This window comes from Eleutherodactylus coqui, chromosome 2 (genome assembly GCF_035609145.1).
Source record: "Eleutherodactylus coqui strain aEleCoq1 chromosome 2, aEleCoq1.hap1, whole genome shotgun sequence".
NCBI classification, from domain to species: Eukaryota; Metazoa; Chordata; class Amphibia; order Anura; family Eleutherodactylidae; genus Eleutherodactylus; species Eleutherodactylus coqui.
In genome coordinates, this window is record NC_089838.1 from 218182946 (window position 1) to 218207369 (window position 24424).

Below are 24424 nucleotides of genomic sequence, written 5' to 3' on the forward strand. Positions count from 1 at the left end.
TGGCTAAAATCCGCACAACACTGGTGCGGAAATGGAAATGCAGTGCAGAATTTAATTCCGGAACATGTCAATTTTGTCACCTTTTCCACTGCGGAATTCACCTCTCCCCAATGAGGGGGTGATTTCAACATAAAAATATGTAATAAGACCTACGGCAGAACCCACACCAAATGGTCTGGGTATTGAAGCAGACGTTCTGCTGATGATCTGCAACAAAATGATCGCTGCTAGAAAACAACCACATGGTGTTGTGTAAGCCCCGCCCCCTGACCACACCTCTCTGGTCACCTTAGGCCTAGTTAAAGTTAGCCATAGACAGCTACCATCCACATTAACTCTACAATAAAGAAGTTAGAAATCCCAACAGTTCAGATAGCGCCAAGGGATTAGTAGCGGGTTCACCATCTCAGCATTTTCATATCCTTCGCAGGAAAGGAGAGCTGCAATGACAATATGGGGGGAGGGGGGGGGGGGAAGTCACACAGAGAACGGACCCCAAGGGAAAGCAAACAAAGTTTTAAAATAAAAAAAGTTTGCGCTCGTGAGAAACGAAAGAAGGTAACCCAAATCAGTCGACAATCCGGTGAAAAGAAAATTAGGACAGCACTTACTCAGGAGGAGGGGGGTGTATGAAACAAGAAGCCCCCTCCTTGAAGTGTCGACTCCTCAAAGAATGAGGGGAGGGGTCAGTAGTACCAGGCCGCCGACCCTGCATTCTTATATCATCATTTTTACATAATGGAGGACTAAAGAGTAGAGGCCATTCAGGCGCCGTGATTAGGGGAAGAAATAATTTCAAATCAGTATTCTTTTTAGGAGATTATTAATCTAAATGAGCTATAACACATGATCACTCAATTAGTTAATCTATGAACTTAAAATGACATACTCCAAGTAATGCTATATGTTTTTTTAGATAATATGCAAATTTTTTAGTGTTTTAATAGATTCGCATGAGAGGACTACTAATTTAAATTAAATTATTCAAAATAACATTTTTAACTAATGTAAATAATTCATCCCTCATTAGGTCACAGTGGGCTGATCACAGTAACCCCGCCCACAAAGATGGCGTCACCCATGGAATCTAAAGTGATACATGCATTCCTATAAATGTGAGTATGTTTTGTATGTTTTTTAATGTACTGGCTTGATAAAGGTGTCTTTATACACCGAAACGCGTTGCCAACATTACCTAATAAATAAAAACGAAGATCCAAATTTTCCTGTGGCAATAATATCCGCGACTGGGAATTCTTTGAGTCGTCAACACTTCAAGGAGGGGGCTTCTTGTTTCATACACCCCCCTCCTCCTGAGTAAGTGCCGTCCTAATTTTCTTTGGGTTACCTACTTTCGTTTCTCACGAGCCCAAACTTTTTTTATTTTAAAACTTTCTGTCTACAATAAAGAAGCCCACTTGTGTCAGCCAAATGGGCACGCTATTTCTATGACTAAGGCATGTGGCACTTATCATGGGGAAACCTTAGATCTGTATAAAAGATCTTAGCATCAAAAAGACACAAAAACATGCAAAATATCACATATATACAACATCAGATTCCATAAAAGTTCCTTCATATTTTTACATGCTCTTATGGAGCTATACCCCAGGTACTTTGAGTATTAATACTAATAAGGCTCTTATATACTAACACAGATGGCAGTCGTGCCATCTTAATTGGCCTCCAATGTGTCATAAGTAGTCTGTAAATTCAATGTACTCGGAGTGGTCCTCCCGTGGTAAGACGTTCTAATGATCATTATGTAACCCTATGGTCTTCTTGGAATACGGAGCATTAGTAATGAAACCAGCCCTAATTTCATCACCGGCTTCTAGTATAAAATCAGGAACAAAGAGGTCTCCTAATGACTTTGTCAATAAAGTGATATCATTGATACGTTTTGTGCTGAAAATTAACTTGGAAAATACTATGAAGGTTAAACTTTAACATTAACCCCTTCCTGTTCATCCCAAGTAAATTAAAGGGCTAGCGGGCTTGTTCTTATCCCTGGAGCCCGGTACTATATGCGGTGTTTGATGCTGCTGTGTGCTCCTGCATACAGCGCCATCTGCAGGATCAGGCTGTCACATGGACCATGTGACAGGTAACTAGTTTCTTGTCACGAAGAACTCCAACTCCGCATTCCTATAGAGCATTGAGTCTCCAAATGTGAAAGTGTTGCTTCTGCATTTGGGTGGTTGCTAGAGAATCCAGTGATGTCAGTAATGATGTCACAGGGATTCCCTTTGCAGGTGAGGGCTTAGAGAGAAATGCGATTTGTGTCCCCTATAGGTCTCTACATGTGAACTAATGAGCTGATCTGAATAGGGGATAGGAGGGAACACAGATAATGTGTACTGTAATCTCCTATAGTAAAAAATAGATAATGATAATATAGCAAAATTGCAAAATAATAAAGAAAATATAAAGAAAATGAGAAAAATAAAAAGCTCCTCTCCCCCAAAAGAGTGCCCCTCTCTCTAAACACGTCAGGTGCTCATGCATTACTACGCTCCCGTCACACAGAATTTATATTACGCCAAACATTTAATAATTGAAGAGCTAGTTCCTAAAACAAATTCAGTTCAAAAAGTGCTAAAAATGAGTTCTATCTGCAGATTTATTTCCTTGTCGGCTACTCTATCAAATGGAAGAAAGAATCTACAGACACACCTGGATAGGTAGAACTACAAGAGCGCAGTACAGAACACAAGCAGATTTGTTACTACAGTTTTTTCTGTTTACCAAAAACTTTGCAAAATGGACTGAACTGGTTTTGGGAATGAGGTCTATAAATTACCCACAGTGACCAATTCTAGTATATTTTACCCCAATCCTATCTACTTTTGTGCCTTTACTAGAAAATGTCTGTACTTGGATGATTATCGTCCATGTACAGAGGCTGTGGCTAAAGCTTAGAGAGGGAAATCTATATAAGGGCTCAGTCAGACGAGTCATGAAGATTGCGCTCCTCTACCACTGCTGTGACAGCTGTGGCAGGGGATTTCTTCATCCCTGTGGGAAGTCCCCTCATCACTGAACACTAACAGCACTGGGTTGTCTGGTTGTAAACTATTAATGGCTTCTCTGTGGATAGATCATCAATAGCAGACCAGCAAATACTTACTGCCTGGGGCCCCTGCTAATCAGCGGTTACCTGCGCAGTGTGCTTGTAAATGGAGCCAATTTCTGCAGACAGCTCCGTTCTCACTGTTGTGGCCAAACATGGAATTACAGGCAAGGTTTCTAATGAAGTGAAGAGGAACTTGTTGTGTAATACCAAGCCTGACAACTGCAGTGAGAACAGAGCCGTCTGCTTTCTGCAGAAATCTACTTAGTGTATGTGCGCATGGGCCCAGCAAAGAGCTGATCTGCGGGGATCCCAGGCTGCAGACCCTCGTCTATCCTAAGTCTCGGCGATCATTTCCAAGTGGATAACCCCTTTTAATGATCAATGCAAACCTTTCTGTATTCAAAATACTAAATGCAAAGGCAAACAATCAGATTTAAAGAAAAAAACAAGACTAACTGCTGCCTATTAGAGTTTCCAGGTAGCAACAAGAAACTAAAAATAGGAAACTTATCTAATACTATTCAATATATACATATTATATTTTACATTTGTCAAATACTGGCACATGTTAATTAAAGAGGTATATACAAACTTATCCTTGGTCAGATTTGGATTTAGGGCTACAGAGCGGCAAGGCTAACCAATGCTGCCCAGCCTCCATGCTGCCCAACATTAGAATCTAGAGCATAACAGGGCATAATAAGCTATAAATTAACATGAAAAATTCAAAAAAGAAGAAGAAAAAAAAAGAAGGAAGAACGAAGCAATCTGTTAAGGGAATGACCAGATACATGATTTTTGGGATTCTTAGCTGTTGAAAGGTAATGCGAATTATATCATCCTATCCTATCCTTGCAAAAAAAATCTGAATACGTGGCCTTAGTGCTGTAGCAGTCAGTTTTAACAGGGATGCCTCTTTAGATCTGTACTGCATATGTATTCTACTTTGGACTTTAGATAAATCTAAAAACTTTCTTCCTTTGCGTTTCTGGTACCTTTTTAGTACCTTCACAATATTATTATCATCTTGAATATGCAACAAGAATCCTTATTACTTCTTCATTAAAGTCATTATCTTGGAAGACTTAAAGTCCGACTCATTTTGCCACACTGTTCTGCGTACTGTTCTCATTTTCTTCCACTAGGTGGCGAGCAATTCACAGGTCCACCTTATTGCACATTTTAGATGAGATGCTTGGCAGAGACCCATAGATGTATTACTTTGCCTTCTATAGATTATATGGCCTTTATGCTTATTGCAGAGCTGCATAATGTTTCTATATTAAGATGATAATAATGGAATAGGTTACTTTTTCATCTTTCAGTGTCACTTTAGGAGTCCTGGAAATACATAATTTTGTGCACGCACATCAGAAAATATCTACTTCATGTCCTATAAATCTTCCTTCTGGTTCACCGTCCTTTAGAGGCCTAAAAACACTAATCTAAATAATATTTTCTGGGTACTTTAGGACTTCTAGTAGTTTTGTCACAATGAATCCCAACCATACTAAAACAGTTGAAGTGTTCCACTGCAGCACGACTCCAGATACAAGAAACATTTCTAGAATGGAGTAATATCTGTTTTTAGGCCCCTTTTCTCCCCATTACACCTTACATGAGCTGTATTTTCCAGCACTCACATTCATAGTCCGTGATGTATGTCCATTAACACCACATTCACAGAAGAAGGCTTTGGTAACACTTCACTCTATTTTCGGATTGTGTGAAACACTGAGCAAACATTTACATTTGATCTGTGACATAATACTGAGCAAATTAGATCACAGAAATAAATACTGTGAAGATGTATCCACTTTATTAGTAATTAGATGGTGGAGCTGTGTATAAAGTTGTACATACAAGTGTATAAACTATGAAGGCCAAACTCTGGGCAGGGAGGGGAATAGGCCTGGTTGGAGGATCTGTCGCAGATCCGGATCAAAATACCGGAGGACAAAGTGCTGCATGCAGAGCTGCTTCTTCAGTCCAAAAGGCAGGCAGCTGAGTGGAACTAAAAGGACCTCATTATAGTCAATGGGGTCCGGTCAGTGCTATTCGGTTCTGTCCTGAGACAGAGCTGTTCTGGTTCTCCATGAAGAGACTCAGACGGCATATGGATGCTTGTTTTCAGGCAATGCACGAGAAAAAAAAAGTATGCAAACTAGCTTCATCCAAAACAAAGAGCAAATAATACTCTTTTTTTGTACAAATGAGGGGCGAAAGCCCGCACGGGGGACCCATTATGGAGAAGCTGTATCTTTGAAAAGCAAATTGCGATTTTTGAAGTTTTTTTTTGGCTGCTTTTCTTTAATTGATGTAACAGGCATCCGCACGGCGCATCCGCACCAAATACACTTCATGACCTGCTATTGAAATGTGCTTTTTCCTACACACACGTGCAGAAACAAATTGCGATTTCTGCTTGCGGAGGAAAAAAATTGCAGCATGTTCTATTTTGGGGCATATTCTGCAACAACGGTTTCCATTTCTGCGGCCTTTCCACAATTGACATTGCAGATAGGTCGCAGATACCCGCATCATGGCCTAGAAATGGCACAGGAAAAAAAAAAAAATAAATTAAAGAAAAAATCTGTACTGCACATGTCTGCGGCTCGCTGTCCGGACCATCAGCAGTACAGATTATGAAGAGAGAAGACAGGTACACAGGGTCGCTGGCCAGGGTCAGAGCCCGATTCCGCTGAGGGCTCCTGCATGTGTAATCTGGCTCTGCCGTGTGCAGGCGGCCTTATGAGGCCTTCTCTTTTCGCAGGATAAGTATTACTTTACATAAAGTAAAGTAAGACTAATATGACATAGTCCGTATAGTACACCTACCCTCCTTAAAAACATGACCAGTTTACAGTTGTGGGGTCATAAATATGTGCACATTTCTATGCTTAACTAATAATGTGCTGGCATAGGTCTACGCACCCTTATATAACGCCCTATGGCATTACTTATACATGTGGTTGTTAAGACATGGCCAAGTATGCTCTAACAGCTGGTAAAATGTGATGATCTTTTATACAGTACATGGCAATGTCCGTGACACTATCAGGACGATGCAAACACAGGCATTAGTAGGACACTTGGGTATGCCGACGTCTGCCTGGGTTTGCATTACTATGTGATGTTGGGTGGGGTTGACCAGGCTGGGTGGTCTGCTGCAGTTTAGTGCTGAAGTAAGGAGTCCATTGGTGCAGTTTCTAATCTTGTATTTGCCGGAGGATGGAAGCCCTTTGATTACGCTACAGTCAATACTAACAGCAAGTGATTATAGGAGTAGGAACAGAATTATCTCTGGCAACAATGCATGATTGGTGTAGACAACAGGAAAATATGCCAACCAAAACTACGTATGCAGCTGTACAAAGGCATAACCAGAAGCACTTGGGTCCCAATGCAAATTCTGTAACAAGGCCCCCCACCTACCATGTAGTGTTTATAATACTGGCATCCTCTTATGTGATTGAGGGGCCTACGGTCCCCTCTAAGGCCCAAAGTCCACGAGTGGATTTGATTTGTGGAATCCGCATGTGGCACCCGCAATTCAAGCCGCACCTCATTTAACACTTGCGGATTTGTTTTTATTTGATTTGCGGATGCCATGCGCAGCTAATAAATCGCAGCATGCTCCATTTTACCGTGAATCACGCGCAAATGTGCTCCATTCATCTGTATGGGGGAGCTCATGATCGACAGTGCATCCGCAAACACATTTGCAGATTTGAAGTTTAAAATCAATTAGGGAGGTGGGTTTGCAATTTTTTTCTGCACAGATGATCCGTAATGCATCCGTGCGGAAAAAAAAAAATGCAATCCGCGATCTCCTGCATGCAATAAAAAAAAGAATCAATTTAGTGATGACTCACAGTGCATCTGCTGCAGAAATCTGCATGAAAAATCCACGCATACTATGGACAGGAGGCCGGGCCCAGTAGGAACTGCTATCCCTGCATCCCCCATAGCTACACCTATGCAGCTGTACACCATATAACTGCATATGTCTCCATGACAGCAGTATACAATTATGGGGGTATACCTTTGTATTGAAAAGTATGCTACACTATGCTATCCAAAAAACAAGGTATGCAGACGCCTGTTCAGTGTTAATGTACATGAATGGCTGTTGACATAAGTATAGTATGCTCCACCTGTGCTATACAACATTGTGGCTTGCCTGCATCCTACTACGCATTGCTGTATTAGAGGGGTAGTGCCAACATTAAACGTTGTCTCCTATTCACAGGATACCTTTCAGATCAGTGGGGATCCAACTCAAACTGATCCAAAAGTTCGCTGCATGGAGCGGCAGACAAGCTAGCAAACCGCCTCTCAATTCATTTTAATGGGACTGTCAGAGATAGAGTTCAAGTGCTGGGCTATCTCAGCCTCAGTCCTACTGAAGTGAATGGAGCCACTCTATTAATGCAGGAACCATTCTCAGGATCATTGTGGGTACCGGCAGTCAGATCTTTATGGATCTGAAAGTTATCCAGTGACCTTTAATCTTGACACAACTCTGACAGTAAGCTCTAACTTTCCAAAGAGTTCACTTATTTTACTTTGCTAGTCTCCGTATAAAAACTAGATCAGAGAGGATGCAGAATGGTTGACAGTGACTAGCGAATGAGTTAGTATAAGAGTATAAGTAGAAAAATGATGTTTTAACATAATAGCCATCTCTTCGAATTACCTGCTCTTCTTAAAAGTTCTTTGCTGGAAAGTAAAGTGAGCCGGAGTTAAAGAGCTGCTTCTGGAGCTCAGATCAGATGCCAAGGGAAATCTATATCAATAAGTAATTGAATTTGCTTGTGACATGCATTCTACCACTTCACTCAATTTGAGAAGTGCTTGAATACAAATATATTTAGGATGCAGAGGCAATCAGTGTGACTATGAGGACTTTGCCAAGTGCCATTAGTGGAAATTAGCAGTTGACAACATGAAAAGTACATCATGTAAACCTGGCATACATTCTCTTGGAACAGAGGCAAGACATGGAGCCTGTAATAAGTAAATCTCATTGCAATTCTGTTTGCTGGATTTTAAAGTCTCAAAATGTTGCCTAAATGGATTAAATATAAATGAAGCCCAAAGCTGAAAAGGCACTAAAGAAAGATCTGAGACTTCTAAACATATCATTCAAATCTGGCCGTCTGGTCTTATCTTTGGCTTTATTTTATATCAAATTTCCATAATAAATACTTGTGCCATTAAGGAGAAGCAGCTTTTCTCTTCTATGAAGCAGTCAGGAATTCTATCCAGCAGTTTCTGTTAAAACACGTATTAAGCAGCTATTGTCCACTATGTGTTTTCCAATCGGGGGCCTCAACAGCTGGTACCTGCACTATAAAAAGGGAAACTAGAGGAGGAAGAGAACTACACCTAGTAATGTATAGTAAGACCACTGATCTGGGCCAAGGGTGGGTCCCAAAGAAAACAGCTCATCAATGTAAAGAATATAAACCGCTGCATTAATGGGAAACCCCATCTATTTCCTGCCCATTTTTCTTTACTTTATGCGAGGTCTGACCTCCTGATAAGCTTGAGATACAGAATGATAGTGCTTAAACACAGTAGCTAATCTAAAGAGGGAGAACTGGTTAAAGTATGGGGGAAGTACAAAGTAATAGCAGCTACAGATTTAAGAGTTAAAAAAAATAAATATAAATATATATATAAATAATTGCCAGCGCTTCCAGGCAATTTATTTATTACCCCCCCACCAAGCTGGGTACTCATTTTACCGACCTCGGAAGAATGGAAGGCTAAGTCAACCTTGAGGCCAGCTACCTGAACCTTTCGGGGATTGAACTCACAACCTTCAGATCATGAGCGAGAGCCACACGAGGCTCTACAAGACTTCCCCCAGACTTCCTGTATGCATTGCTTCTAAGCTGCTATCATCATATACTGTATGTGCTCCAATGGAGTCCAAATAACAAGAAGGCAAGTAATAGTCACTGAAAAATATAAAAATAATTTTAAAAAACCTGTGAAAGGCCACTTTACACAGGACAACTATTGGGAGCATAGGCGCCTGACAGCCTTCCCGACTATTGCGCCTGTGCACTCACACAGAAGCAACAGTTGTTCAGAACAGAGGCGGAGTGGCCAAAACTCTCTTCCGGCCATCCTCCTCCATTCACTGCAAACAGGCAGTCAACTGCCTGTTTACACTGGCCAATATTCACTTGGTTTTTAGGTTAGCTAAAAACCTAGAGACTCCGACAAGTGAGCAATTTCTGACTCAGTGCCCAGTTGGTTGGCACAATTACAGGGATTGACTTATTGCCCCAATTCATCATTTTCAGCAATTATTTGGATGATAATTGCCGAGTGTAAAGCTTATGTTAAGAACTGCACAGGTTCCATTTTGGTCATAATATGTGCACTACCGTTCAAAAGTTTGGGGTCACCCAAACAATTTTGTGTTTTCCATGAAAAGTCACACTTATTCACCACCATGCGTTGTGAAATGAATAGAAAATAGAGTCAAGACATTGACAAGGTTAGAAATAATGATTTGTATTTGAAATAACATTGTTTTTACATCAAACTTTGCTTTCGTCAAAGAATCCTCCTTTTGCAGCAATTACAGCATTGCACACCTTTGACATTCTAGCTGTTAATTTGTTGAGGTAAGCTTGAGAAATTGCACCCCACGCTTCTAGAAGCATCTCCCACAAGTTGGATTGGTTGGATGGGCACTTCTGGCGTACCATACGGTCAAGCTGCTCCCACAACAGCTCAATGGGGTTCAGATCTGGTGACTGCGCTGGCCACTCCATTACCGATAGAATACCAGCTGCCTGCTTCTGCTGTAAATAGTTCTTGCACAATTTGGAGGTGTGTTTAGGGTCATTGTCCTGTTGTAGGATGAAATTGGTTCCAATCAAGCGCTGTCCACTGGGTATGGCATGGCGTTGCAAAATGGAGTGATAGCCTTCCTTATTCAGAATCCCTTTTACCCTGTACAAATCTCCCACCTTACCAGCACCAAAGCAACCCCAGACCATCACATTACCTCCACCATGCTTAACAGATGGCGTCAGGCATTCTTCCAGCATCTTTTCATTTGTTCTGCGTCTCACAAACGTTCTTCTTTGTGATCCAAACACCTCAAACTTGGATTCATCCGTCCACAACACTTTTTTCCAGTCTTCCTCTGTCCAATGTCTATGTTCTTTTGCCCATCTTAATCTTTTTCTTTTATTGGCCAGTCTCAGATATGGCTTTTTCTTTGCCACTCTGCCCTGAAGCCCAAAATCCCGCAGCCGCCTCTTCACTGTAGATGTTGACACTGGTGTTTTGCGGGTACTATTTAATGAAGATGCCAGTTGGGTACCTGTGAGGCGTCTGTTTCTCAAACTAGAGACTCTAATGTGCTTATCTTCTTGCTTAGTTGTGCAACGCGGCCTCCCACTTCTTTTTCTACTCTGGTTAGAGCCTGTTTGTGCTGTCCTCTGAAGGGAGTAGTACACACCGTTGTAGGAAATCTTCAATTTCTTAGCAATTTCTCGCATGGAATAGCCTTCATTTCTAAGGACAAGAATAGACTGTCGAGTTTCAGATGAAAGTTCTCTTTTTCTGGCCATTTTGAGCGTTTAATTGACCCCACAAATGTGATGCTTCAGAAACTCAATCTGCTCACAGGAAGGTCAGTTTTGTAGCTTCTGTAACGAGCTAGACTGTTTTCAGATGTGTGAACATGATTGCACAAGGGTTTTCTAATCATCAATTAGCCTTCTGAGCCAATGAGCAAACACATTGTACCATTAGAACACTGGAGTGATAGTTGCTGGAAATGGGCCTCTATACACCTTTGTAGATATTGCACAAAAAACCAGACATTTGCAGCTAGAATAGTCATTTACCACATTAGCAATGTATAGAGTGCATTTGTTTAAAGTTAGGACTAGTTTAAAGTTATCTTCATTGAAAAGTACAGTGCTTTTCCTTCAAAAATAAGGACATTTCAATGTGACCCCAAACTTTTGAACGGTAGTGTATATACAAACAGATTTTGGAAAATCCTTTTAATTAAAGACCAAACTATTATGCTACTCAAAATAAGGTTTTCTCAAATAAAACTCCACTTAAGCAACACCATTTAAGTTCAAGTGCGCACGAGAAAAACATCCAATATCCTTGCACCTACTTTACGGATTATGATTTCTCAAAATCTGAATATCCTGAAAGATTTGCTGCTAGACGAGAGAGGTGCGCCCTGAAATTAGGGAAAAAAAGCCTGCTCCTTATCCAGGAACCACGACACTCTGGTCCACGAGTTGGATTTGAGAATGCATTTCAGTGAAGCTTACTTCCAGATTTCAAGTAGAAATAAACAGAATATTGTGATGGTAGTATTGTATCTTGACGCCACCGGAAGCTAGGGGTTTGGCAGGGGATTGAAGCAGGAATGCCAGTTACACCCCTAGCTCCGGATTGGCTACATTGAAGAAGGTCCTAGCAGCAGCATCTGGATAGCTTTTTGCCGGGGCTGCAGGGGTAGGGTTAGGGATTGCCGTTTGTGTTAGTCTTACTGTATTAGCTGTTAATGCTTTCATGTTACAGTGGTAACATGGAAGCATTAACAGGCAAAGCTATAAGGCTAACAAGCAAATTAATCCCTAATAGAGATGAGCGAGCGTACTGGTCCGAGCTTGATGCTCGTTCGAGTATTAGGGTGTTCGAGATGCTCGTTACTCGAGACGAGCACGACGCGATGTTCGAGTTACTTTCACTTTCATCTCTGAGAAATTTGAGCGCTTTTCTGGCCAATAGAAAGACATGGAAGGCATTACAACTTCCTCCTGTGACGTTCCAGCCCTATACCACCCCCCTGCAGTGAGTGGCTGGGGAGATCAGGTGACACCCGAGAATTAAAATCTGCCCTGTCCGCAGCTCGCCACAGATGCATGCTGACAGAGATCAGGGAAAGTGCTGTCTTGCTGTAGCTGCTATAGGGAGAGTGTTAGGTGTTATATTCGTCTTCAAGAACCCGAACGGTCCTTCTTAGGGCCACATCTGACCGTGTGCAGTAGTGTGGAGGCTGCTTTTAGCAGTGTTGCACAATTATTTTTTTTTGTATATCGGGCATGCAGACCATAGCGTTCTCAGTCTGCAGTCATTTTACAGAGTATAGGGGCAGTACTGGTGAGGCAGGGAAAGAGATATTCAGGCTATATAGGCAGTGGGCTTTTTCAAAAAAATTGAGGAAAAATACTATCTTTGGGCTGCCTGTGACAGTCTTCAGTGTACTGCGTGTCTGCTGGGGGTAGTAGTCATAATTAATAACCAGCTAAGCGTTACAGCAGGCTTGCGCAAAATTGTTTCCTGGCTCTGCTGTGCCCGTTACATCACCGCCGTCATCCCGCCAGAGCGAAACAGTTTACATAATATACGCTGCATACAGGGTCTGTCTGGTGTTTCAGCTCACCATTTAAAAAAATAGATGCAAAATACTTAAGGCCTACCACTGGCCTTTGGCCACTTGACTGGTTCTGCGCTGTGAATTCCAGTAGCTCAGTCATACGCACCTACGTCTCACTACAGGCTTGCGCATAATTGTTTCCTGGCTCTGCTGTGCGTTCCATAAGCGAAGTAAGCCTCCAACCACAGGCCAATAAGCGGCACATTTAATTACAGCGTTCTGTTTCTGCTCTACTCGTAATACACCATGCTGAGGGGTAGGGGTAGGCCTAGAGGACGGGGGGCGAGGGCGCGGAGGCCCAAGTCAGGGTGTGGGCACAGGCCGAGCTCCTGGTCCAGGTGTATCGCAGCCGACTGCTGCGGGATTAGGAGAGAGGCACGTTTCTGGCGCCCCCACATTCATCTCACAATTAATGGGTCCACGCGGTAGACCTTTATTAGAAACTGAGCAGTGTGAGCAGGTCCTGTCGTGGATGGCAGAAAGTGCATCCAGCAATCTATCGACCACCCAGTCTTCTACGCCGTCCACTGCTGCAACTCTGAATCCTCTGCCTGCTGCTCCTCCTTCCTCCCAGCCTCCTCACTCCATTAAAATGACACATTCTGAGGAGCAGGCAGACTCCCAGGAACTGTTCTCGGGCCCCTGCCCAGATTGGGCAGCAATGGTTCCTCTCCCACCGGAGGAGTTTGTCGTGACCGATGACCAACCTTTGGAAAGTTCCCGGGGTCTGGGGGATGAGGCTGAGGACTTCCGGCAACTGTCTCAAGAGCCTTCAGTGGGTGAGGAGGACGATGACGATGAGACACAGTTGTCTATCAGTGAGGTAGTAGTAAGGGCAGTAAGTCCGAGGGAGGAGCGCACAAAGGATTCGGAGGAAGCGCAGCTGGACGATGAGGTGACTGACCCCACCTGGTTTGCTAAGCCTACTGAGGACAGGTCTTCAGAGGGGGAGGCAAGTGCAGCAGCAGGGCAGGTTGGAAGAGGCAGTGCGGTGGCCAGGGGTAGAGGCAGGGCCAGACCGAATAATCCACCAACTGTTTCCCAAAGCGCCCCCTCGCGCCATGCCACCCTGCAGAGGCCAAGGTGCTCAAAGGTGTGGCAGTTTTTCACTGAGAGTGCAGACGACCGACGAACTGTGGTGTGCAAGGTTTGTCGCCCCAAGATCATCCGGGGAGCCACCACCACCAGCCTCACCACCACCAGCATGCGCAGGCATATGATGGCCAAGCACCCCACAAGGTGGGACGAAGGCCGTTCACCGCCTCTGGTTTGCAGCACTGCCTCTCCCCCTGTGCCCCAACCTGCCACTGAGATCCAACCCCCCTCTCAGGACACAGGCACGACCGTCTCCCGGCCTGCACCCACACATTCACCTCCGCTGTCCTCGGCCCCATCCAGCAACGTCTCTCAGCGCAGCGTCCAGCCGTCGCTAGCGCAACTGTTTGAGCACAAGCGCAAGTACGCCGCCACGCACCCGCACGCTCAAGCATTAAACGTGCACATAGCGAAATTGACCAGCCTGGAGATGCTGCCGTATAGGCTTGTGGAAACGGAGGCTTTCAAAAACATGATGGCGGCGGTGGCCCCGCGCTACTCGGTTCCCAGTCGCCACTACTTTTCACGATGTGCCGTCCCAGCCCTGCACGACCACGTCTCCCGCAACATTGTACGCGCCCTCACCAACGCGGTTACTGCCAAGGTCCACTTAACAACAGACACGTGGACAAGCACAGGCGGGCAGGGCCACTATATCTCCCTGACGGCACATTGGGTGAATTTAGTGGAGGCTGGGACCGAGTCAGAGCCTGGGACCGCTCACGTCCTACCCACCCCCAGAATTGCGGGCCCCAGCTCGGTGCTGGTTTCTGCGGCAGTGTATGCTTCCTCCACTAAACCACCCTCCTCCTCCTCCTGCGCAACCTCTGTCTCGCAATCAAGATGTGTCAGCAGCAGCACGTCGCCAGGAGTCGGTGTCGCGCGGCGTGGCAGCACAGCGGTGGGCAAGCGTCAGCAGGCCGTGCTGAAACTACTCAGCTTAGGAGAGAAGAGGCACACGGCCCACGAACTGCTGCAGGGTCTGACAGAGCAGACCGACCGCTGGCTTTCGCCGCTGAGCCTCCAACTGGGCATGGTCGTGTGTGACAACGGCCGTAACCTGGTGGCGGCTCTGCAGCTTGGCAGCCTCACGCACGTGCCATGCCTGGCCCACGTCTTTTGGTGGTTCAGCGGTTTCTGAAAAGCTGCCCTCGCTTGTCAGACCTGCTCGGAAAGGTGCACCGGGTCAGCGCACATTTCCGCAAGTCCAACACGGACGCTGCCACCCTGCGGACCCTGCAACATCGGTTTAATCTGCCAGTGCACCGACTGCTGTGCGACGTGCCCACACGGTGAAACTCTACGCTCCACATGTTGGCCAGGCTCTATGAGCAGCGTAGAGCTATAGTGGAATACCAACTCCAACATGGGCAGCGTAGTGGGAGTCAGCATCCTCAATTCTTTACAGAAGAGTGGGCCTGGTTGGCAGACATCTGCCAGGTCCTTGGAAACTTTGAGGAGTCTACCCAGATGGTGAGCGGCGATGCTGCAATCATTAGCGTCACCATTCCTCTGCTATGCCTCTTGAGAAGTTCCCTGCAAAGCATAAAGGCAGACGCTTTGCGCTCGGATATGGAGGCGGGGGAAGACAGTATGTCGCTGGATAGTCAGAGCACCCTCATGTCTATATCTCAGCGCGTTGAGGAGGAGGGGGAGGAGCATGAGGAGGAGGGGGAAGAGACAGCTTGGCCCACTGCTGAGGGTACCCATGCTGCTTGCCTGTCATCCTTTCAGCGTGTATGGCCTGAGGAGGAGGAGGATCCTGAAAGTGATCTTCCTAGTGAGGACAGCCATGTGTTGCGTACAGGTACCTTGGCACACATGGCTGACTTCATGTTAGGATGCCTTTCTCGTGATCCTCGCGTTACACGCATTCTGGCCACTACGGATTACTGGGTGTACACACTGCTCGACCCACGGTATAAAGAGAACCTTTCCACTCTCATACCCGAAGAGGAAAGGGGTTCGAGAGTGATGCTATACCACAGGACCCTGGCAGACAAACTGATGGTAAAATTCCCATCCGACAGCGCTAGTGGCAGAAGGCGCAGTTCCGAGGGCCAGGTAGCAGGGGAGGCGCGGACATCAGGCAGCATGTACAGCGCAGGCAGGGGAACACTCTCCAAGGCCTTTGACAGCTTTATGGCTCCCCAGCAAGACTGTGTCACCGCTCCCCAGTCAAGGCTGAGTCGGCGGGAGCACTGTAAAAGGATGGTGAGGGAGTACGTAGCCGATCGCACGACCGTCCTCCGTGACGCCTCTGCTCCCTACAACTACTGGGTGTCGAAGCTGGACACGTGGCCTGAACTCGCGCTGTATGCCCTGGAGGTGCTTGCTTGTCCTGCGGCTAGCGTCTTGTCAGAGAGGGTGTTTAGTGCGGCTGGAGGAATCATCACGGATAAGCGTACCCGCCTGTCAACCGACAGTGCCGACAGGCTTACACTCCTCAAGATGAACAAAGCCTGGATTTCCCCAGACTTCTCTTCTCCACCAGCGGACAGCAGCGATACCTAAACAATACGTAGGCTGCACCCACGGATGGAAGCATCGTTCTCTATCACCATCAAAAACGGGGACCTTTTAGCTTCATCAATCTGTGTATTATAATCATCCTCCTCCTCCTGCTCCTCCTCCTGAAACCTCACGTAATCACGCCGAATGGGCAATTTTTCTTAGGCCCACAAGGCTCAGTCATATTACTTTTGTAAACAATGTTTATACGTTTCAATTCTCATTAAAGCGTTAAAACTTGCACCTAAACGAATTTTTATTTTAACTGGGCTGCCTACAGGCCTAGTTACAAATTAAGCCACATTAACCAAAGCGATTAATGGGTTTCACCTGCCCTCTTGGTTGGGCATGGGCAATTTTTCTGAGGTACATTAGTACTGTTGGTACACCAATTATTTTGGGCCATCGCCTACAGTGTAATCCTAGTAATTTTTATGGGCTTCGCCTGCACTCGTGCTACAGCAAGGTGTGTGGGGTTGGCCTACACTTTTGCTACATAAATGTAACTGGGGCCTTGTCTATACTGCAACTACTGAAATGTGAAAGAGACTGTTATCTCCCTAAACTGCTGCAACGGGAATGTTACTGTGGCCTGTCTTGACTGCTACTACTACTGAAATGGAACTAATACTGTGCTCCCCCTATAATGCTGCTAGTGATATGTTACTGGGGCCTGTCCCTAATGCTACTGCTGAAATGTTACTAATTCTGGGCTCTGCCTATACCGCTGCCGATGCTATGTCACTGGGGTGTGGAAACGGAGGCTTCCCAAAGACATGATGGTGGCGAGGCCATTTCCTACCAACGCGGTTATTGTTAAGATGCATATAACCACGGACAAGTGGAGAGGACACGTAGTGCCTCAAAAACATCCCCCTCCTCCTTCAACAATGAAAACATTTTAGGCAAATACCTTTGCATTGGTCCGTCTGCTGACAGTCCAAGAATTTCACCTTTACCGACACAACGAGAGAGCCCCCCCACCATCCCCCCGCCACGGCCCACTTAATCCTGGCCACATTCCGAAAACCAACTAAATAAAACCGCGCTACTAGGTCCGCAGTCGCCACCACATTCCCACCAACGCGGTTACTGTTAAGGTACATATTACCAGTCTGACTGGGGCATGCACTGTGGGCCAAAGCACACCTGTATTGTATGTGACATTAGCTCTGCTGAGCAGGGCACTGCAATGGGATACATTTATGTACCGCCGATGTGTTCCAGGGAGCCACCCATGCTGTGGGTCCACAGGGACTTCACATTACGGATTTGTACCTGCCAGTGTCTACGTATTAAAAACCCCGGTTAGACTGGGGCATGCAGTGTGGGCCGAATACCACCTGCATTTAATCGGACGTAACCTCAGCTGTGCTGGGCAATACAATGGGATATATTTATGTACCGCTGGTGGCTTCCTGGGACCCACCTATGCTGTCGGTCCACAAGGAGTTCTAACTGCATGTGTCTACTTATAAAGAACCCCAGTCAGACTGGGGCATGCAGTGTGGGCCGAAGCCCACCTGCATTAAACCTGACGTTACCTCAGCTGTGCTGGGCACTGCAATGGGATATATTTATGTACCGCCGGTGGGTTCCAGGGAGCCACCCATGCTGTCGGTCCACACGGACTTCACATTAGTGAGTTGTACCTGCCTGTGTCTATGTATTAAAAACCCCGGTCTGACTGGGGCATGCAGTGTGGGCCGAAGCCCACCTGTATTTAATCTGACGTTAGCTCTACTATCCGGGGCACTGCATTGGGACAAACTAAAGGAGCAATACAGCGCTAATGAGACGTGCACAGCTACGCTAGCATAGGAGTCCGCTGTAGGCCTGCGATTGCTGAGGGTTTGTGCAGAGGCCTATGTCCTTGGTGCAGTGAAAGTCCGCTTCCTGCCTAGGATTGCTGAAGCTGTGGGCCGAGGCCTAGGTCGTGGACGCGGTGCAAGTCTGCCATGTTTGGCCGCTCAGATCAATTTTTTGTTCATGTCTTGGGCTTTCTAGGACCCCCCTATGCTGTTGGTGCAAACTAAGTTCCCATCGCGGTGTTTGACCTGTCTGGCACAAAGGCACTGACTGACTTGGGTAGAGGGCAGTGTGGATTGAGCTATGCGACACTTTGACAGAATGAATACTGGTGTGGCACATGGATTCCCCATTGCTATGCCCACGTTTGCAGCTTCTGATGGAGGTGGCACAGGATTGGAGTTCTCATTGCTTCTGTACAGCATTTTGGGCTATCGCCCCGCCCCTTTTAAAGATTGTCGCTGCCTGGCCCTGCCAACCCTCTGCAGTGTGTGCCTCCGGTTCCTCCTCATGGCAGACGCACTTATAAATAGACATGAGGGTGGTGTGGCTATGAGGCCAGCGTGTGGCATGAGGGCAGCTGAAGGCTGCGCAGAGACACTTTGGTGTGCGCTGTGGACACTGGGTCGTGCGGGGGGGTTGGGCAGCATCTTACCCAGGAGAAGTGGCAGCGGAGTGTCATGCAGGCAGTGATTGTGCTTTGTTGGAGGTAGTGTGGTGCTTAGCTAAGGTATGCATTGCTAATGAGGGCTTTTCAGAAGTAAAAATTGTTGGGAGGGGGGGGCAACTCTTGCCGCTATTGTGGCTTAATAGTGGGACCTGAGAACTTGAGATGCAGCCCAACATGTAGCCCCTCGCCTGCCCTATCCGTTTCTGTGTCGTTCCCATCACTTTCTTGAATTTCTCAGATTTTCACAAATGAAAACCTTAGCGGAGCACCAGTCATATACAAAAATGCTCGAGTCGCCCACTTCAATGGGGTTCGTTACTCGAAACGAACCCTCGAGCATCGCGGAAAGTTCGACTCGAGTAACGAGCACCCGAGCATTTTGGTGCTCGCTCATCTCTAGTCCCTAACCCTAGCCCTGTAGCCTCAGCAAACATGCACCCCAGCATGAGAAATATGCTTATGTTAACGAACCCCAATAGCAACCTGGTGTTAATAAGGAGGATATTCACTGCAAGGGTCCCAATTATTTAAAACAAAAACCTCTCAAAGGCGTTTGATGGCTGAAATACCGTACAGAACTATACTTCTTATAGCTGAGGGTTTGCTACATTAGAATTAGTCTAGATAGTCTTGTGTGGGCTAAACAGTCTGGACTCAATTATCTTACTTGCACTAATAAAGACCACAAAATCCTCAGGAAAATGGAGCGTTTTGTGCTGCAGATGTTTATTTCATGGATGGCGGTCTCCACTGGTTATACAGTAGTAAATCATTGGGCTTGTACAGATTTTCACTGTGTAGATTCAAACAAGAATGTTTCTATTCAATAACAGCAAGCAGAGATCTTGAAAACTGTGAAAAATTGAAAACCCAAATTCACCCTGGCTGTATTTTGGCAGATTTGGCCTATACTACATGTAATACTGTGATGGTGGATTTACATGGACATTATTTACGTCTGCAAAACTTGTAGCGATTAAAGTTGACTCACTGCATTCAATGACGAAAAACATAGTTTTGAGAATAGAGAGCGTTGTTGAAAACCAAGAGGGACTTATTGGACTTTTGTAGCATGACTTGCATAACTATAGTGCCACTTTTTGGTGCGTTTTTTACAAAATTTTTTTTTTAATTGTGCACGTATCTTTCTGAAGTGGCCGCTGTTTGAATTTCGTCTCATTTGGATCAGCAAAACGCCATCCAGAGGCTGTTGAGTTGGGGAAGTTTAAGTTTGCTAACACTGTTTATCAAAATAGTCCAACTAGCTCATCTAAAACCAATAAAAAGTTTATTTAAACTTTTATCTAAATCCCCTATACGTAGAATGACTTCTTCTAGTTGAGAGGACATCAGGTTTACTAGTACTTGGCATTCCTTGGGACTGGTTGAAGTCCAAAGTTGCTGAATCTTTGCCTTTAATCAGTCCTTGGTGCGGCATGAATGTTTACGCAGCTCACGCTTCATCTCTCCCCAAAAGAACTCGATCAGCGCCAAATCAGGGCTGCTTGAAGGCCAGGGAAGTGTGGGGATCCCATTTTGAGCTTTAGTCGACAGCAGGATCCCTCTTGTTAGAAAATGAATTCCCCATGGTTGGTTTGAAGCTTCAGAATAGATGGCAAAAGACATTCATCCAAAAGTTTTTGGTACATAGAAACATTAATAGTACTGACTATGAAGTGTTGACTGCCAATGCCTTTAGCCGACATGCATGCCCACGGCATCACAAGCATTGGAAATATCCCTGTCCGAATTAGGCAGTCTGGGTGAAACATTTCTTCAGACGTTCAGATCACTCGTTTGTGCTCCACGCGATTCAAAGATCGAACCTTGACTTGTCACTCCATATTATTGAATTCTTCTGATGGGGCACCCGGTTTTGGTACTCCTTAACCCACACCAGACATTTTCATTTTATTTTTTTTGCAGGCTCATAAGAAGCCAAAACGTAATCTGCATATGGCTCTGTTACAGGTTATGTTACATAAATTCTTGCCCGTGATGGAATCCACTGCATTGAAATTAAAGAAACCTATGTTCACAGATTCTTTTTGAACTTTTGAGCAACAGTCTTCGGCTGAATTGACGAGAGGCCCGTTTGCTTCCCAAAAACAGTTGAACCTATTTTTGTACATTTTGAAACAATACCTTGAACCAACAAGCGAGGTATATCCAAGTTTTTGAAATCACATATTGGAGATTTTCCCTTTATGTAATAATTACCTGCCTCTCTTGGTTGTGTACAGCTTTGCCAAACAGAATTTTTATAAATTTTACAGAAAAGTTTTGTGACGGCTCCTTAAATATGTTGTACTGTGTGCTTCACCTGGCTTAGATAGGCAGCCAAAGTGAAAAATTATTCCTTCCTGGCTATAGAAGGTCACTATTGTGGTCAGTGATTGGCGGCAGTAGTAACAGGTCCTGGTTAGTGATTGCAAAGCAATTTTAAGTGGCGGGACAATCCCTTTAGTAAATCTAATTAATTTTAATAACTTCTAAGTGGTGGGACAACCCTTTTAACCAATTTGCAAACAATAGTTAGACTATTATGACATTTTCCCCGGAAAAGGGGGAAAGGGGAATTGATGGACTATTTTGCAACATCGGTTGATGTAACTTTTCTGTAAATCATGTTGTTTGAATTCCAAAACTTACATTCTATAGAGGAATAATTAAAAACTAAGAAAATCTAAAGTTTGGGTAACTGATGACCACAACAAAAAATGTTATGACGATTTTACAAAAATGCTGGCATTCAAACCAAATGCTTGTCGGGCCATTATAAGGGGTAGTACCACTCACACCGACACATTCGAGATGGTGGAAGAGAAAGACGAAGCAATGGTTACTGATATCATAACTTAATGACAATAGGCTTTGATGTGTCATATTTTTATCAGAATCTATGCTGTTTTCATTGTCAACTAAAGTGCAGCCTTCAAAAGCAATGACTGTGTGGTTATTTATTCCGCTTTATGAATATGACCCTTGAAGGAACGGCACTACAGCCAGAAACCATTCAGAAAGAAGACAGGCATGTAGCTTCTGATTTGCAGCTCTTTTGGCAGATTATTAGTTCCCATCACTGCACAATGCCTTTCATTTTAGTCCTTCCAGTCAGCCTAGCAATTACATCAATGGCTCACGAGACACTAGAAGATTTCTTAAAGACATAAAAGGCAGGAATTGGCAGTTTTGATCAGGAAGTACATTTTGGAATCACTCGGAAAGACTTAATCAGGCTCACATAGAAAATCTTTCCCATGAATTGTAAATCCAGCACAATGATTTCACAGTGTACACAGTTATGTAGTTAATAAAATAGTAAGCAACGCAAAGAAACTCACACCATAAATATATAAATCTATGTATAGTATGGTTAGACTCACACGACAATATGCTCCACGTAATACCTTAATCATACCACTCGCATGAGCCATGCAAAATACACATGCGGAAAAAAAAAATCACAGCATGCACCATCTTGGTGCGCAGTCTGCGCGCATGTGTGCCAAGATAGTATATGGGGGATTGGTGGCTTGGCAGCATGCTGGCAAACAAGTTTGTGTGAGTCAGGCCTATATCTCAGGGTTTTCTTTCTTCTGTACATTTACAAAATGAAAGTTACATGTGTTCTGCTACTGGAAATGTGTTCATAACCTGAATTCTACCTGTATAGCCCTCAGCCATTATACACTGCCACAAAACATGCCAAATTCTGACTGCTATAAAGTTCTTAGAAAACTTTAGCTAAACTTGTAGACAAACTCTTCACTCCAATCTACTATCCCCCTTGTGAGTCTAGTTAATATTACTCCTATAGTAGCACTCCTGCTGTGCTTAAATGGCTCGACAGACCACCCTGAGGCACACGTCTACGTTTAGCTCTGTCATTTAGCTGCACCTACTGGTGAGTGGATTGGGTCTTTATGTTGGAAATTGTTCTTCGATCAGGCCTCTCTCACAGGTACAGGGCTGGATCAATGATTGCAAAGGCGCTTCAACACAGCAGGGAAAATTTACTATTCCCATCTGACAGTGGAAGCATAGAACAGGTGGTCTGAAAGGGTCTTAAAATTTATCACAGTGACTGAGAGAGTTCAAGAGGGGCCTGGACGGCTTTCTTGAGTGATACAATATTATATGCTATAATTACTAATTACTTCTGAAATATTCATGATCCAGGGATTATTCCGATTGCCAGAATGGAGTCAGGAAGGAATTTTTTCCCCTTAAATTTGGAAAATTGGCTTATACCCCATTGGGGTTTTTTTTGCTTTCCTCTGGATCATCATTGGGGGGTAATAGGTTGAACTGGACGGACATTTGTCTTTTTTCGGCCTTACATACTATGTTACTATGTCATGCATGATAAATTTGGCACATCTTTAGACACTTCTTTCTAACTTTATACCATCTATTTGCTGGCTTAGTTTAAGGCAAAATTTTGTTGCACACTGATACATTTCAACCATGCCGCATTCACACTAGCCACACGAATTCCCCAATAAGCCATGCACCCTTGTCAACAAGCCAAAGAAAATACACATATTATCAATGTGGTACACAGCTTATTCGCTTGTATTTTTGGCACAAATTGAGCCAGAACTCTGGTGCTTTTATGGTATAGTCAAAAAATGTTTTTGCCATGGAATCAGTATCAAATTGTTTTCTATAAGTGGATTTGAAAACTGCATGTGAGAAGAAGAAAAAAAAAGTAGTGATGTGTTACTTTTTGATGCAGATAGGAAAAAACACATATGGATTTGCCCATTGAAAAGGGCTAAATCTGTGTGCACATTTGTGGTACATTAAGTGAAAATACTCTGCCAGAAAGAAAATCCAACATGGATTCTACCATCTGAACATAACCTTGGCTTAGTAAATCTCCCCTAGTGTCCACAGTCTGCTTATACTTTTTTTTTTTGGAAGTAAGGAAGAATCGCTGAAATACACTAGCTAAATCTAGGCAAATATCAAGAGATTACAAACTGCAGGACAATCACAGCAAAGAGAAAGTAAGCAGCAGCAGTGCAAATAATTCCACCCCAATGACCAAACAGCTGTAATAGAAATGGCAAACACTGTAATATATTCATTAAAAAACAGTGCTATACTATGCCCAAATAACGGTAAACCCATCCTCCTTAAGCAAGCATCAGAATTGTCTTAGCGTCTAACGGGATCCACCCTGAAGGCGGTGAAGGCTCCTGAATGAAAGCAGTCGTGGGTATTTATCACTTTTGTCTTCCATACAACCCAGCCTTGCCCAAATATTTGAGGCCCTTTGCAACAGGCCATATCCGCATAAAACTTTTTACAGACTGTACACATTCATAAACCCATAAATGATGTGAGGGCTATAGTCCACATTTTGGAAGGTAATGAAAGTAGCAGCACAATATAATTCTACAATAAATGCCCTAAATTAACATAATTAGGTACTGATAGACTGAAATCTCACACACTGGCTTTGGTCTAACTACTGTAGTTGGAATGTGCAAGTACAATTGTGCTTAAGTAAGAACGGCAACAAAGAACTATTAATGCTACGTCTGCTTTTTCAGCAGGAGAGCAACTGATGCATGGACGGTACATACGCAGGTTTAGTAAAAATAGATTTTTCTGTAAACCTGCAGCCTCATCTGAAAGGGTTTAGTACTAGCTGTTGTACACCTGCCTAGAGGCACTGCAAAGGAATGAACGTCATTTAGATGGTGACGATGAATTGGGACAAAGGGGCAACTAGTTAATGGATTTTTTTGTAGCTGTATAGCATAATCTCCTAAAATAGGTCCTCTCTGCCAGCCCGTTGAACCAGACC

General features: G+C 44.4%; 1 protein-coding gene across 4 annotated transcripts in view; it reads right to left on the reverse strand.

Annotated features, from left to right (window-relative positions):
* Positions 1 to 24424, reverse strand: part of OTUD7A (OTU deubiquitinase 7A) — a 204036-nt gene that overhangs the window by 59624 nt on the left and 119988 nt on the right. The gene's annotated exons all lie outside the window — the stretch shown is intronic.